General features: G+C 48.9%; 1 protein-coding gene across 1 annotated transcript in view; it reads left to right on the forward strand.

Moving 5' to 3' along the window:
- VWA3A (von Willebrand factor A domain containing 3A) overlaps positions 1–16,206 on the forward strand; it is a 2,090,411-nt gene extending 2,074,205 nt beyond the window's left edge. The window contains exon 35 of the mRNA XM_069645605.1: positions 15,914–16,206. The gene's annotated coding sequence lies outside the window, so the exon portion shown is untranslated. The remainder of the gene's footprint in view (positions 1–15,913) is intronic.
- Positions 16,207–17,055: the final 849 nt, after the last annotated feature.

The raw sequence follows: 17,055 nt of genomic DNA on the forward strand, positions 1-17,055 counted from the left end.
CAGGCTTCCGACAGATGGGAAACAGTATTTGCGTTTGTCGGCAGGGATGGTTGCAGGCCACTAACTTTTGCCAGGATGTTCATGCAAAGGTGCTGGATATGCTTTTCGACTGTGAAAATCTGTTTGGGAAGGCGGTCGAAGAATCCCTTCAAGCCATAAAGACAGGCACATAGATTGCACATTCCCGTAGCACTCTGCAGCAGCATCGCTCGTCGTCTTTTCTCTCCTCCAGGGGAAAATCAAGCCGATCATCCAAGGGATGCACATCGTACAGGCAGCCTCCCTGATCCTCCATGCAGGAAGCCTACAGGGTCGCTCCCAGGCCTAGGGTAGCAGAGGTCAGCGTTGCCATCACCCACGGGGCAGGGCGCAAGCACCCAAGCAAGCCTGAACCGGTCAAGATGTTGGGGCCCCACTCGTGCACCCCGTTGGGAGGCCGGCTGACATGGTTCGTAAGCGAGTGGAAGAAGATCACCAACAGATGTGTTTTGGACACTCTCACCCAAGGGCACACCTTGGAGTTCCAAAGCAGGTGCCCCAATTTCCCGTCAGGAGCAGCACATCCCTCAGCTCCTAGGAGAAGTACAAGCCATGTTATCTAAAGGGGCGATAGAGCTCATTCCCCAACGGCTCTGGGGCTCCGGAGTCTATTCCAGATACTTTCCCATCCTAGGCCTTCTGAACAAGTACCTGATGTCCCAAAAATTCAAGATGATCCCTGTTGCAACACGTGCTTGGGCAACTGGAGGAAGGGGATTTCTTACCATTGTTGGACTTAGAAATGCATACTTCCAAGTCCCCATCCACAGGAAACATCAGAAGTTCCTACGGTTTGTGGTACAAGGCCAACACTACCAGTTCAAGGCCCTATGTTCGGCTTTGAGTCGGCCCTAAGGGTGTTCACAAAATGCCTGGCCCAGGTGGTGGCCCACCTGCGTCTGTAGGGCACACACCTATACCCGTACCTGGACGATTGGCTGATTCCTGAGGACCTCCACCAAGAAGGATGTCCCCTTCATCCACCGTGGGACCCTGAATGCTGTGTTGAACATCCACAGCAGCAGCCGACGAGGCCATGCCAAGATGGCCGCCGAGCTTTCCTTCTTTGTTGTGCACCCTCCTCGGTGCTTGGAGGCACTTCCTCATTCCCTGCCTTCTGATTGGCCCCTGTCCTCATCAAAAGCAGAGACCCGGCCAAGCCGTGAGGCGAAGCCGGGTCCGCGCGTTTAAGGGCTTCATCCTGTCTTTTCCTGTCCTTTCCATGGACTTGCCTGCAGCCTACCCTCCTGGTTATCGAGCACTCATTGCAACACCTAACGAAGGGTCACTGCGCAGTGGTAAAATGTGCACGAACCTACCCTTTCCCCTCCTTGTTCCATGTCTACATCTATAATATCCCCTCTGGTCTATCTCCCCCCCCTCCTCCATCTACCACTTGTATCATTCCGAAAAACCCAGCACCAAAGTGAATTTGACTATGCAGCATCAATCGTGCTGCACCAACGGGACTCTTTCACCGCCCTCCACCTCTTGACTCTTTGCTACCGAATCCTCTCCTCCTGCCAATGGACCTGACCCTCAGTGCCCCAACAAACATTCTCGATATTGGCACATGTTTTTTGCACGCCTTTCAACCTTCTGTGAACCTATCATCAACAGTCTCTATTTTCACTTCGGCGGGATCTTGGAACTCAACACTGTTAAATACTGTAGGAAGTTGTTTATGCGCTTTTTATTATTCTATGCCGCACATCTGTCCTTCGTGACATTGGTGGGAATTACACGTATTTCATGCATGTTTCACCCATTCCTCTAATCAGACGCATTGCAAAGGTTTTGTCCATTATCTATGCATGATTCCACCGTTTGCATTCACTGTTTTGACTTGCCGTGTACTGCTACTTCTGTGCGACATGCGTCAGCTATAACTCGTGCCATGTACACTTCTTCTGATCCATCTGCATCTTATCCCCCCCACCCCAATACCCGCCTTTTGCATTTCTCCCACTCCCCGCTGGTCGTCTTGCAACCCCTTCTCATCTCACCCCTGCAAGTGTGTCAGCTGTCCGCCTTTGCCGAGACTTGGTCCACGCTATTGCCTGGCAATGCCAAACAATGTCTACGGCATGCACCTGCCACCCCTCCATACGTGACCATCCGCCCTCTGTTCCGTGTAGACTGTACTCACGCTTTCTTGGGGGGCTTGCCTCCTTTGTTCTCTGTGCTTGGTACCACAAACCCACCCTCTACTTCTACCCACTCTACTTCCTACTCTCACTTGCCTGCATCTCCCCCTCCTCTGGGGACCTGGACACTCTCTCGAGGCCTTCTCCTCCTAGCACTTACTCCTATCATCTGTTCCTTGACTTTGGATAGTAGCTTGTCTATCTCACCTCCTACCCCCTTGTTCTCCATCCCCCTCCCCTGCTTTTTAAATTTATCTCTGATAAATTTGCTCAGTAGCGTGCCCTGTTCTTCTCCCTCCCCCTCATATCCCACCGTGCCCCCCAACCCTCCTCTTGTATACCTCCTGCACTACATCAATTGTCGTCAGACATAGTAATGTTACTGCTTGCTTTGTTTATCCCTCTTTTCCTCTACAGGAATTCTTGGATGCACATTGGATACAAGTGTCCTGGAGTGTTGCGGACAAGATGCCCCTCAACAAGGCATTCTGGCGGTGATAGACTGGTGGGGGGTACACTCCCACATTGCCCAGGGGACAGTCACCACAGACGCATCTCTGGAAGTTTGGGGAGCTCACACCGGACGTCTGCACACCGGAGAAGGATCTGTTCATCAACATCCTGGAGCTAAGGGCAGTGTTCTCGACCCTGTTCAGATGGATTTCTGAACTCTGACCTAGTGGGCAGAGGTTCAGAAGGCCAGCCTAGTTTCTTGGAACAGGGTAACCTTCTGGACAAGCCAGTCCAATCAAGGTAGCATTGGTGGCGGTCGAGATTAGGTCTCAGGAGGGGTGAGGGTGATCGAACGCCCACAATAAGCACACACAGTAAACACCACCACAAATTACTCTGTCGGGTGTGTATATCAAAAATGCATATAGATTTATTAAAGGCCTTTTAAATCAAACACAAAGCAAATATCAGCAGTATTAACTAAACCAACACAACACTATTAAACATATATACAGTCACCAATGGCCTAAAAAGAATAGTATACAGTATAGATCCACAACCTGCAAAGAAAAAGGGTCATACAGTGCGAATATCGTTTAGGCAGTCCTTCACAATTCAAACCCTAAGAGGCAGTCCAGTCCCTACAATGAGTGGAGCCTTGAGTTCAAAAGTACTTTTGGTGCTGGCTCACGTAATTGTGCGTTTAAGTCAAAACAGGGTCTCTTCAAGGGGCTGTTGCGACTCAGGAAGGTGGGTGAGGTAGTGAAGAATAAGTTCCCACTATTCGAGGAGGGTCTCCCCAAGAGGGCAGAACAGGATCCAAGAAATGGGAATAGCTCAGTAGCGCAGGCTACCTCGATGAAGAAGCGTGGCCCTCAGGTGACAGTCGTGCGTAACAGTCTATGTATACGCCAGGGGGCACCGGTAAGGGTTGCAAGTACTCACAGACCCTCGGTGCACTCTGGACCAAACTTCGGCAGTCGAGTCCACTTCGGTCGCAGGTTCAAATCCTGCAGTTGCGTGGGTCTGCGGCTTTCAAGGGCTGCATTCCCGGAATAATTCTGTTGCGGGACAGTGGCGATTTCTCTGCTCCTGGTGAAGGGATCAGTCTAGTTCCACTGCAGCGAGTCTGAGGGCACAGGGGGGCACAGCAGCAAGGCCTCCCTGAAGTTAGTCACCACAGCTGGCCGGCACAGTGACCGCGTATGCTCGGGTTCAGGCATACTCTCTAATTCCGGGAATGCTAGGTGTCAGAAACTCGGCAGAGTGCCTTATACCCAGAGCTTACAGTCTCCAAAGACTCAAGTCGAAACTCGAGACGGCAGTGGTTCCGGGGCAAAGGTCCCATAAGAGCTGGACAGTTCACTAGGTTGTCCAGGAACACTTCCGAAAAGGCCTGCTTACAGGTTAAGTTGGAGGTGCTGATAATAGTTGGTCCCAATATTCCAATGGGTCGAAGCGCCCTTGCAGGCCTTCTGGGTTTGATCAGAAACAGGCGGTCCAACGGGACAACAGCGGGCTCAGGGTGCCAAATCTTCCAGCGGTTCACCAATGGTTCCACGGTTCTGCTTCTTCGGTTCAGGATACTTGGCTTCTATACTAGGTTTGGTGTGAACTCAGAAGATCGACCTCGAATGGGTGTAAGATGCCCACTCTTATCCAAAATCTCCTTCGCGCCAAAACAAAGAGAAACCAATAGGAGATCTGCTCACATACAGCCATCCCAGACATGAGCCAATCACGGACCACGGTGGTCCCAGTCATCCCAAACTTCAGTTTGAGCAGGGTCTGCATGGCCAAATAAGGAATTTCCCGGGTCTGCTCGACCTGGGGAAGGCAAAGGGGCAGGATGGCCAAAGGACAGAACAAAGGACCTTGTAGAATGGCCATTTCAGGCACTGGCCACTGTCCTGGGCCAAACACAGTAAACACAGTATGGACCATTGAAAATAGTTCAAACACATAAAAAGTAACAGCTGCCAGCAGCCATGTCCAGGGAACACCTGTACATTCACCAAAAATCCTTCAAGGGTGTCTAGGGCCTTAAAAATGAAAAAGGGACCCCAGCGCACTGTACTGTAAGGTACTTTGTGCACTGATAAAATGTTAATAAAGAATAGCAACAACGTGAAAGACTAAGGGAAACAAAGTCTCCCAGTATTGACTGTTTTAAGGGCATGTCAATTTCCCCATAACAAAATGAGCAAAAGCCCAGCGGCGTACAGCAGAAGGCTGGGTTCCACTAGCAAAAATCAGGCTCGGATGGTCAGACAACAGCAAAAAGTTGGGGTGTACTCAACTGGAGGGAAAATTACCCATAAATGGAAATCTTTCCTAACAGGCCCTTAAGTCTTTCCTACCGTCTCTGAGGAGGTGGTGAGGCTCTTCACGCACAACACCACCACCATGTTCTACATCAGAAAGCAATGGAGCACTTGATCCCCAGCGCTCCCCAAGAAAGCTCAGGGCTTGTCACATTGGGCCATCGGACAGGGGATGTTACTCGTCCCTTCCACTTGGCAGGCGTCCAAAACACCATTGCAGACTCCCTCTGCAGGGAACTGCACTCCTGTCACGAGTGGGAACTTTGTCAGCATCAGGTGGACTATCTGTTTGTCAAATGGGGCAGACCTCCGATCGATCTTAAAGCCACGGTGGCGAACTCCAAATGCCATAAGTTTGCCAGCAGATTCCACCAACCGAGGAGCATGGGGGACGTGTTTTCCTTCCAGTGGTAAGGTCTGTTTTGTACGCTTTTCCTCTGTTTCCTCTCCTGCTACGTGTGATCAACACACTCGGACCATGTTGGTGCAAGATGATACTCATCGCCCCGGCATGGCCGAGACAGATTTGGTATCCGGACCTACCCAGCCTGTCAGTGTCGCCTCCAGTCAAGTTGCTGGTACTTCCAGATCTGTTCACCAGCGAGAGAGGCGCAATCCTTCATCACGACCTAGGATCTCTGAACATGAAGGCATGGCTCCTGCAGCCTTAGAGTTAGGAGGTTTTGAGCTGCCAGAGGAATGTAGGGAGGTCCTTGCCAAAGCCAGGGTGTCATCGACACAAAAGTGCTAAGGCCAAAAGTGGAAGCATTTTTCAACGTGGTGCCCGTCGCAGACGATTACCCCTCTGAGGGTCACGGCCCCACAGATTCATCCATACTTGCTTTCCTTGGTAAAAGCTGGTCTGGCTCATGCATCCATAAATGTACACCTGGCAGCCATCTCACGATACACCAGATCCCTGCAAAGATCCTCGTTGTTGTCACGAAGTCCAGAATCCAAGGCGCAGGAGCGACGCAGTACCAACCACCCCCACTTTGGTCGTGGAGCCCGCAAGTCAGAGCTTACACGGGTTTCCTGGACCAGAGCAGGGAAGGAGGGTTAGGGTCTCGATGATTGGATAGGTAGGGGGAAATTAGGTAAACCGGATTGAGGGTGAGGTAGAGGTTATGGGTGGGAATGGGGAGTTCTACTGGGAAAGTTTGGTTGCTGCTCACTTTTGTCCTGGTGTTCTCAGCCCTAACTAGCTACTTGTACATAAGCACCAATTTGCACATAAGAACAGTTTAACTCTGCCTAACCCTAAGTCATCGGAACAGTACAGGAGTTAGCATGCAACTTAGCTCTGGTCTTCTGTGTCCTGTCCATGAAGAGCAGTCACGTCCTTGGCACGTCTGAAGGGTTGTTTTCAAGGTCCAAGCTAAAAGAAATTAACAAGCATTAGAACATGCCCTCTGTTATTGTCAGCATTCACCTCATGCAGACTCACTCACACAGACACACTCTCTAATGCCCCCCCTCAAGACCTGTATAGTGCTATTGCACTTTGCTACGCAAGCGATCTCCTTGCAGATCCCTGCAAACATGTTCAAATGCACAAGCAATCTTCCTGCAGACCCTCGTGATCGATTTGTGCCCCAAAACTGTGGCAGGTGTCTCCGGTGCTGTGTTTTCGCCTCACGGATATGCTATGGTCTCCAAGAGGCGGAAACACCCCAAAAGACTAAACGTCCGTGCACAGGTCAATGTATCCCAAAAGAATGCCGCCGGCACATTGAGCGCCGAAGTTCTAAACACTTAGCTTTTCGTAGCTGTGCAGGGGCTCTGGGGTGGCAAGCATTCGCCCCCTGCACTTCCCCCTCGATCCCTTTGGGCCCTGAGCAAAGAGGAGTACTTATCTCGTATGGGCGAGGGGCCGGGCTGCTGCTCGGGTGGGGCTGGGCCCCTCGCGTGTAGTTTTGCTGGAGCTCCGGTCCACACGTCTTGTCGGCATGGAGTCTCAAGCGCAAGCCCCGTGCTCGGGGCTCTGCGCATGCGCGATGGCGCGGCCGCGCCCTTCCTGGTTCCTGATTGGCCCAAAACGTCCCTGGGCATGCTGGGGATTGTAGTACTTTGGCGCCGGCTGCTGGGAAACGCAGTCTTTAGTCCCTTTCTCCTGCACATGGGGCAAAGCAGCCTTTTGTATGGTTGCATCTTTGTTTGTCTCTTCCCTCCAGTGCCCAAAACAGTACCCACAACACCCCTACGCCTAGCCTGTCCTTGTCTCTGCCTACCTGAGTCCCTGACAGTACTCCCCCTCCCACAGAAGGCAGTTGTTCCGGGTTTACTAGGATAATTCCTGTGAAAAGCACGCAGCAACCTGGGGGCATGTACATGCTGGGAGGGTTCCCAAGTGCGTTCCTCTGGGCCATACCCCACCCAGTCAATGAGGTAAAACACCTGGCCCTTTTTATCTTGTTTAGAATTCAATATTGCTCGAACCTCGTACTCAGGTTCCCCTTGCACCATAACGGGAGGTGGTTTTCTAGCAATTGTCCCATGTGGAGCGGGTTTCAGGAGGGAAGTGTGGAAAGTGGGATGTACCTTCATTTGGGGAGGTAAGGTCAATTTAGCTGCAACAGGGTTCACAATTTTAACTATTGGGAATGGACCCAAATATCGGGGTTGTAATTTCCTGGGTCCTTCCATGCGAAGGTTGCGAGTGGATAACCACACTCTATCTCCTACACAGTAAAGTGGGCTGGGTCGACGACGCCTATCTGCATAGCGCTTATATGCGTCCTTGGCCTTTGTGAGATTCTCCTGCACCTCCTTCCAAACCTGCTCTATGCCCAACCGTTGTCCAGCCAACGTAGGCAATTCAAATCCTGAAACTGGAATGGCCACTGGGAGGATCCGTGGATGTCGCCCATAAAGGCAGTAGAACGGAGTCTTTTTGGTGGATGCATGTGTGGCGTTATTATATGCCAATTCTGCTAACCAAGTATGCTGGACCCAGGTTGTCTCCCTACTTGTGGCAAAACACCGTAAATACTGCTCTAGGCATTGATTCACGCGTTCTGTCTGGCCATCTGTCTCGGGATGGTATCCGGACGACAAGCGGACTTCCATTCCCAGAATCTTACAAAACTCACGCCAGAAGCGAGAGGTGAACTGTGGACCCCTATCTGTGACCACACAATAGGGAAGGCCATGAAGGCGGACTATGTTTTGCAGAACTAATTCGGCAATTGCACCAGCAGTCGGGACTCCCTTACATGGGATGAAGTGAGCCATTTTCGAAAAGGTATCCACAATTACCAATACAGAAGTGAATTCCTGAACCTCGGGAAGATCCACAATAAGGTCCATGGTGATCGTATGCCATGGCACCGAAGGGGTCGGTAGAGGATGAAGGAGCCCAGCAGGTTTTTGGTGACTAGCTTTATTTCGAGCACACACCTCGCATTGAGACACATACTGCAGAACATCGTGCCGCCACTTGGGCCACCAGAAATGTCTAGCCACCAACTCCTGAGTTTTTGACTTTCCCGGGTGTCCTGCCAAAGACGAATCGTGGCACCAAGATAAGGCCTTTTCCCGTAGTTGCTTAGTGGGCAAGTACAAGGCTGACCCATGGTAGGGGAGTCCCTCAACGAAAGTATTCTGAGGATCTTGTTTGCACCACTGATGGACGTCCTGCATAGTGAGGTCTTTTAATACGGCCTCAAAGAAATCAGAAGTAGCTCCAACGATACGTGTTGGGGGAATAATAGGTTGTGGTGTAATGCCTGCCTCTCGCTCTGCTGACTCGGGATATCGTGACAATATGTCTGCCTTTCGATTGTTGGCTCCGGGTCTATACGTTATGATGAAATCAAACTCGGCAAAGTATTGAGCCCATCGCAATTGGCGCGGGCTCAACGTCTTGGCGGTTCTTATAAACTGGAGGTTACGATGGTCCGTTATGATCGTGGTGGTATGACGTGCCCCCATCAGGTAGTGTCGCCACTCACCAAGAGCTGCCTTAATTGCCAACAATTCCCGATCGGCAATGATATAGTTCTGTTCAACTGGGAGTAGTTTCCTTGAGAAGTAGGCCACGGGATGTAGCAGGCCTGTCTGAGGATCCCGCTGGGACAGGATAGCACCTAGAGCGTAGCTAGAGGCGTCCGTTTCCACTACAAAAGGTCTAGACAAATCCGGGTGTTTCAGTACCGGGGCGTCGGTGAAGGCCTTTTTGAGCTGTCGAAACCCCTGGTCGGCCGATGTGTCCCACTCAAAAGGGCAGCCTTTACGGAGAAGCTTCGTGATTGGAGTGACCAATGCAGAAAAGTTCTTTACGAAGCGTCTGTAGAAGTTCGCAAACCCCAGGAATGACTGAATCTCTTTCACACTGGTAGGGGGAGCCCAATCCAAGATTACCTGCACCTTTTTCTTGTCCATTTGTACGCCGGTTGGGGTCAGGAAGTAGCCTAGAAATTCCACGGTGGTACAATGGAACTCGCACTTCTCCAGTTTTGCATAAAGGTGGTATTCTCGCAGCTTTTGCAAAACTGCGCGTACATGTTGGACATGTTCCTGGAGATTTTGAGAATATATTAGGATGTCATCTATGTACACTACCGCACATACGTCTAAATATTCTCTAAGGACCTCATCCAGGAAGTGTTGGAAGGCAGCGGGGGCGTTACAGAGACCGAATGGCATAACCTGATATTCGTACAATCCGAACTTGGTCCGGAAGGCGGTTTTCCATTCGTCTCCCTCACGCACCCGCACAAGATGGTAAGCGCCTCGAAGGTCCAACTTGGTGTAGATTGTCGCGTCCCTAACTTGATCCAAAAGAACCGGGATGAGAGGAAGCGGATAGCGGTTCTTAATGGTTATCTGGTTCACTCTGCGGTAATCTATGCAAGTCCGGAGTTCTCCAGACTTCTTCGGTACGAAGAACAAAGGGGAGGACACTGGCGAATTAGAGTGGCGAATAAATCCATTCTTTAAATTCGCAGCTATGTACTCTTGGAGGTGATTGTTTTCTGCCTCCGTTAGGGCATATATACGACTACACGGTAGAGTAGCCCCAGGCTCCAGATCAATTCTGCAGTCAAAGGGCCGATGTGGGGGTAATGATTCTGCAGCTTGTTTGTTAAACACGTCCATGAAATCTGCGTATTCTTGGGGTATACTTTCGGGACGCATTTCCTGCTTAACCGAGACGTTGAGAGCACACACTGAAGGTGTACTTTCTTGCCGGCAATGTTCAAGACAATGCGGTGAGTCCAGACTGATTGACCCTGTGGTCCAATGAATTTGGGGGTTATGCTTTTTTAGCCACGGTAATCCCAAAATCAGCCCAAATTGCGGGGCGGCAATGATATCAAAGGCAATGTTTTCCCTATGCCAAGCTCCGCATTGTAACGTCACCAAACAAGTGTTATGTGTTATGGGCCCTGAGCTGAGAGGAGTGCCGTCTACAGCACGTACAGGTTCCGGGTCTGCCTTTTGCTGTACTGGGATACCTAAGGTAACCACGTACTGGACATCAATAAAATTACCGGTCGCTCCCGAGTCCACAAACATAGTGACCTGTTTCTTTTGTGTTTGGAACTCCAAACAACCCGTCAAGGTGACATGCGTAGCATAGTTCGAAATGCCTGCCATTGGGGCCCTACTACTCAACAGGCTCGATCGGGTGACCCCCACTACCGACGAGCCGAAGCGTTTCCCTGGGTCTTGGGCTTGCTTGGGCATTCACGAACAAAGTGCCCAGCCTTGCCACAGTACATACAGAGGCCGTCCTTCCTCCTTTGTTCCTTCTCCTCTTTAGTGAGGGGACCTCGAACTGAACCTATCTGCATCGGTTCTTCCCCCTCAGATCTGGCCGCCACCCCCCGGGATCCCCTATACAGATCCAACCGAGGCACGGGTCGTGAATCTCCCCTTCGTTTATCGCCCCGCCTTTCTGCCATTCGATGGTCAAGCCGTAAGGCCAGATCAATCATCTCTGAACATCCCCTTGGCTGTGGATCTACCTGGGCAATAAGGTCTTTGATGTCATCCCTCAAACCTTGATAAAAGAGGGACATCCGCTTATCACGGGGCCAGTCGGCTTCCGCTGCCAGCCGATTGAAATGAGTGACATATGTCACTAATTCCTTAGACCCCTGCCTGAGGCTTAACAGTTCCCGATCCTTGCAAAGGGTGGCGGCTCGCCGGTTAAATATTTTCTCGAATTCCGCCAGGAATTCATCCCAGTCATAAAGAATGGCATGGTCTTTTTGGACTAATGGGTTTGCCCACGCCGCAGCGTCCCCTGTGAGGTATGAAATTACAAACGCCGTTCGGGACTGAACAGACCGAAAGGCTGCAGTCTTGGTCAGAAAATGGAGACGACACTGAGTAATAAAAGTGGTAAACTTTTGTGGGTCTCCAGCGTAGCGCTCAGGAGGTGCCAACGGAACTATTGCCTCCGGACTTACGTGTACCTGCACCGGAGTGGGTGGTTGGGTAGGTAGGGGCGCTGTCTGAGCCGCTAAACTGCGCACCTGTGCGGACAGGGTGGCGTAGTCCTGTCTAGACGCTGCCAGTTCACCTTGTAAGTCCTGCAGGGCTTTGGCTATTTCTTCCATGGTTTCAATGGGGGCTGGCCACGTAGCTCGGGCACCTGAATATTACGTGGGCATGCGCTTCTGTCACGAAGTCCAGAATCCAAGGCGCAGGAGCGACGCAGTACCAACCACCCCCACTTTGGTCGTGGAGCCCGCAAGTCAGAGCTTACACGGGTTTCCTGGACCAGAGCAGGGAAGGAGGGTTAGGGTCTCGATGATTGGATAGGTAGGGGGAAATTAGGTAAACCGGATTGAGGGTGAGGTAGAGGTTATGGGTGGGAATGGGGAGTTCTACTGGGAAAGTTTGGTTGCTGCTCACTTTTGTCCTGGTGTTCTCAGCCCTAACTAGCTACTTGTACATAAGCACCAATTTGCACATAAGAACAGTTTAACTCTGCCTAACCCTAAGTCATCGGAACAGTACAGGAGTTAGCATGCAACTTAGCTCTGGTCTTCTGTGTCCTGTCCATGAAGAGCAGTCACGTCCTTGGCACGTCTGAAGGGTTGTTTTCAAGGTCCAAGCTAAAAGAAATTAACAAGCATTAGAACATGCCCTCTGTTATTGTCAGCATTCACCTCATGCAGACTCACTCACACAGACACACCCTCTAATGCCCCCCCTCAAGACCTGTATAGTGCTATTGCACTATGCTACGCAAGCGATCTCCTTGCAGATCCCTGCAAACATGTTCAAATGCACAAGCAATCTTCCTGCAGACCCTCGTGATCGATTTGTGCCCCAAAACTGTGGCAGGTGTCTCCGGTGCTGTGTTTTCGCCTCACGGATATGCTATGGTCTCCAAGAGGCGGAAACACCCCAAAAGACTAAACGTCCGTGCACAGGTCAATGTATCCCAAAAGAATGCCGCCGGCACATTGAGCGCCGAAGTTCTAAACACTTAGCTTTTCGTAGCTGTGTAGGGGCTCTGGGGTGGCAAGCATTCGCCCCCTGCACTTCCCCCTCGATCCCTTTGGGCCCTGAGCAAAGAGGAGTACTTATCTCGTATGGGCGAGGGGCCGGGCTGCTGCTCGGGTGGGGCTGGGCCCCTCGCGTGTAGTTTTGCTGGAGCTCCGGTCCACACGTCTTGTCGGCATGGAGTCTCAAGCGCAAGCCCCGTGCTCGGGGCTCTGCGCATGCGCGATGGCGCGGCCGCGCCCTTCCTGGTTCCTGATTGGCCCAAAACGTCCCTGGGCATGCTGGGGATTGTAGTCCTTTGGCGCCGGCTGCTGGGAAACGCAGTCTTTAGTCCCTTTCTCCTGCACATGGGGCAAAGCAGCCTTTTGTATGGTTGCATCTTTGTTTGTCTCTTCCCTCCAGTGCCCAAAACAGTACCCACAACACCCCTACGCCTAGCCTGTCCTTGTCTCTGCCTACCTGAGTCCCTGACAGTTGTGGTCCCACAGACCCGTCAAGGAGTTTCTCAGAGGGCTTTTTTGATCTTTCCCGCCAGTAAAGCTGCCTACCCCGGCATGGTAACTCAACGTAGTCCTGACAAGGCTCATGGGGGCAACTTTTTTACAACCTATGCCTCAGGCCCCACTCAAGTTTATCTTGTGGAAGACGGCGTTCCTTGTGGCTATCACCTCAGCCAGACGAGTGGGTGAGATCCAGGCCCTGTCCTGCATGCAGCTGTATCCGACTTTCCACAAATTGAGGGTCGGGCTGCATACGCACCCCACTTTCATGCCAAAGGTCCCGTCGGAATTCCACCTCAATGAGCTTTTGGTATTGCCTGTTTTCTTCCCAAAACCTTTGTCGCCAGCAGAGAGGACCTTGCATTCGCTGGACGTTGCTTGTGCCTTGAAGTTCTACGTGGCACGCATGAAGAGTTTTCTGAAGACTTCTCAATTGTTTGTGAACTTTGGACCTGTGAATCATGGGAAGGCCTTAGCCAAGGTCTCCATCTCAAGATGGCTCTCCGGCTGCATCATGCACTGTCATCGGGTGGCAAACTGGCCTCTACCGGGCCGTCGTCAGAGCCCACTCCAACAGAGCGATCGCTGCGACAACAGCGTTTCTTTCTGGTGTGCCCCTGCTCGACATCTGCAGGGCTGCAATGTGGAGGTCCAGGCGTACCTTTGCGAGGTTCTACTGTGTCAGCAGGGATTACAGGGAGGAGTCTAGAGTCGGACAGGCAGTGCTACGCAACCTGGTCGCTTAAGGTTAGTCTGTTCCAGGGGTAAGTGCTAATTGCTTCTGTTGAGCCTAGTCACCTCCCGTGTAATGTGTACTGCTGTGTATTTGTTATTCATGAGTATGTGAATCAATGCCAGACCCCATGCTGGAGAAGGAACAAGTTACTTAACTCTACGGCTGTTCTTGGTCATACTGCCACTTTACGTGCTTACCAAATCTGATGATGACTGCCAGAGGCGGGGCTTAGGAGGAAGACTGTAATTGAATTGGGGCAGTATGACCAGAGGACAGTGATTGGTTTAGAGGAGGAATACAGTTTTAAAGTGAAAGTGAAACTGTTTTTTCTTTTACCGAGGATTCCCAGCCTGATGACAGGGAATATTCATGAGCATGTCAATCCATGCTGGAGAACAATAGTTACAGGTAAGTAACTTAAACCATATAGAAAAGTGCATCCATCAACGTGTTCTGTGATGGGGATAGCCCCTTCTCTACAGGAAACAGTAGATGGAAGTTAGCAATGCGTATTCACACACCAAACCAACGTACAAAAACGATTTGTTTTATGTAGAAGTGTAGTCTGGAAGTGCTCACTGAAACATACCAGTTAATACTCGTAAAAGCTAAATAACGTATTCAAGTTACTATTTGCAAACTATATCATTGCTAATAGAAATAATAAAAAGACGTCTATCTACTTGTTAGGGTGATATCATCATATCTTGCTCTGAAGTCAATATGATTGCTTAATGTGCCTTAAATGTGTCCTGCACAGCTAGTAAATGCAATTAAAACCTGAAAAATGTGTACACGTATTTGCATGCAACCGCATTCCAAATAGTAATACTGTAGTAAAAAAACGTCCTCCCACTACAGTAGACTGAATCCTTATTTACTACTGATTGTGTGCAAAAGCTAAGATGCGCCTATCTTATAGCTTTTAAAACAAATTAATGAACATGTAGGGCATATATCAGTAAATATGGTGACCATACGGAGGACTGTTGTTAGTCTGCTGTAGCTTCCCTGGGCTTGATGATTAGTGCGGTTTGGATGGGAGGTTAGTCTGAAGGGCAGCCTGTAACCATTGCCATGGGCATGCAGTGAGTGAGCACATAGTCAAAGGATGCTCACAGGTTTCATGCCCTTCCTTGCATGCCATCTCCCTCATACATTATTTACAATGCCAACAGTATTGGTTTCAAGGGGTCCAAAAACAACATTTATGAGACAAAACGAACACTGCCGAGAGCCACCACATGGACATGCAGTAGCTAATTAATTAATTCATCTTTTATAACTTGCTTAACACCGGAGAACAGTTTCCAAACACAGCACTGGGATTCAAACCTGTATTGCTCTTTTTTGTCTTGCTTCCAAAAAAAACGCATTGCCCCAGAGTCCACACATCTCAGTAATTCTATTCCGAGCAGGTTAATAGATTGTTTTTTGGTCGCTTATGGTTCCTCCCGGCTACTCCCCTTTCCTTACCGGCAGACTCCACACATCGCAGTAATTCTATTCCAAGCAGGTTAATCGATAGTTTTTTGGTGCTTATGGTTCTCTGTACCACTTTTCTGTCACATCCTTGGCAACTTACTCTGCTTTTGCCTGGGAACACCACTTTCAAGAGATATCACTCTTGCTACTCTGAGTATTCTGTAGCCCTTTCCAAACACATTTTGCAAAAATGTGAATATTGCTATGGATGAAAGTTTCAGACTTTGACTAGTTTGGACAGGCTGTTTGTAAAAGCTTACTTGGCTGGATCCTCAAATAGAATGCAATGCCCCTCTGTTATATGACATGATTTTCATTATTCCTATTGGTTTGGAGGAAGGGAGATTGAATGTGCCAGGAACTACCAATTACTCCCTGTACTGACTTGTGTACTGGTATTCCTTATTTCTCCAAATTAATTCACCCACTAATACCCGGTTTGTACCCTAGGTATAGACAAGAGAAAAATTACTTAGGAGTGGATATTCTGCTGGAACATAAGCATGTAGAGCCTGTGTATGCCCCAGGCTTCTGTCTAATCTTTAACTCTTGCTGTGCAATGGATGTTCCAATCAACTTGTTTTTTTCCAGGACATCCTATAACCGCAGCTTTGGTGATTAAGGATTACCAGTGCATCTGTAACTACTCTGAGTACCTTGTACTTACATTTCCATTGCTCAAGATGCATCATTGCTCTCTGTGCGAGTTGAACACCAGTACAGTAAGATTGTAATGCTTTTTTTCTGTATCTTGTATTTTTCCAGGTTGAAAACATTAAAAGATCAGTAACATTAACTGTACACAGAAAGTAACAAGTGCCACATGCATACGGCTGGTGCCAGAACTACAACCTCTTTGTCAGAAGGAGCAGATGAGTAGCTTTATCAGGAAGCTGTGCCGTCATCCTGAAAGAGGCCTCCAACGTTCATTCTACTGAGAAAAAACGTGTTTTCATTCTTCTGAAATTTGGAAAAAGTGCACCTTTTATAAGTCATATTTTGGAGTTAAAAGATTCTTTATAAAATTGCTATAAATAAAGTTATTTTTGCTAACTTTTTCTTTTTCTTTGATTGAATCCCTTATTTTGTGTTTTTGTTCACCTTATATTTTATGTATTTCGCTGCAAGTCCCCTTTCCATAGCCATTTTCTCAAAAAAAAAATGTTTGTTTTGATTTTTAATAAAGCTCATTTTTTGTGTGTTTTGGTTTTTAACAAAGCTCAAACATGACAATAGAATGCAACAGAGCGATGTACAACAACATATATACAAATTCAAAATGTGTACTTACCAAGCTCATACTGAAAATTGTAAATCAACATCAAAGAAAGAATGCAAAAAACAGCAATACGAAAAATATGATGCAGCATCAAGGTACCACATAAAACCAAACCATTTTTAAAGGGCAATGTTCCATAACCACGATTTTAAATCTTTCTGGAACTTCAAATAATCTGGAATCAGGGGTGTTTATATAGGGAGCGCATTCCGCATTCCAGCATGTTAAAGGGGATGGTCTAGTAAAACATTTTATTTAGAAAATAGATAGGCAACATAAAATAAAAAAATACTAGCATTCTCCGTTTTAAAACTTCCTATGTAAAATTTTGAGCTATTCAAGCTCAAAATTCGCAAAAGCAAGCACATGGGCGCATCCATTTTGATCAGAGAATTAATTTTAAACTACTGTGTATTACGTATAAAACACTTAATTCCTAGACTCCTCCTTATTTATTAGATAAAATGAAAATCTCTGGAGGAGTCCGAGGCCTTCAAAGCCGGGACTCGTTATGTCTCGAAGTTCCTAGTTTTTAATATTCAGTGACAATGAACCATTCCTATTCTGGTACTGCTTTAAAGGGATGGTCTAGTAAAAAAATGTTTTAAAAAAATAGGCAACATAAAAA

The sequence above is a fragment of the Ambystoma mexicanum genome, chromosome 2p, assembly GCF_040938575.1.
Source record: "Ambystoma mexicanum isolate Mex_15411 chromosome 2p, UKY_AmexF1_1, whole genome shotgun sequence".
Lineage (NCBI taxonomy): Eukaryota > Metazoa > Chordata > Amphibia > Caudata > Ambystomatidae > Ambystoma > Ambystoma mexicanum.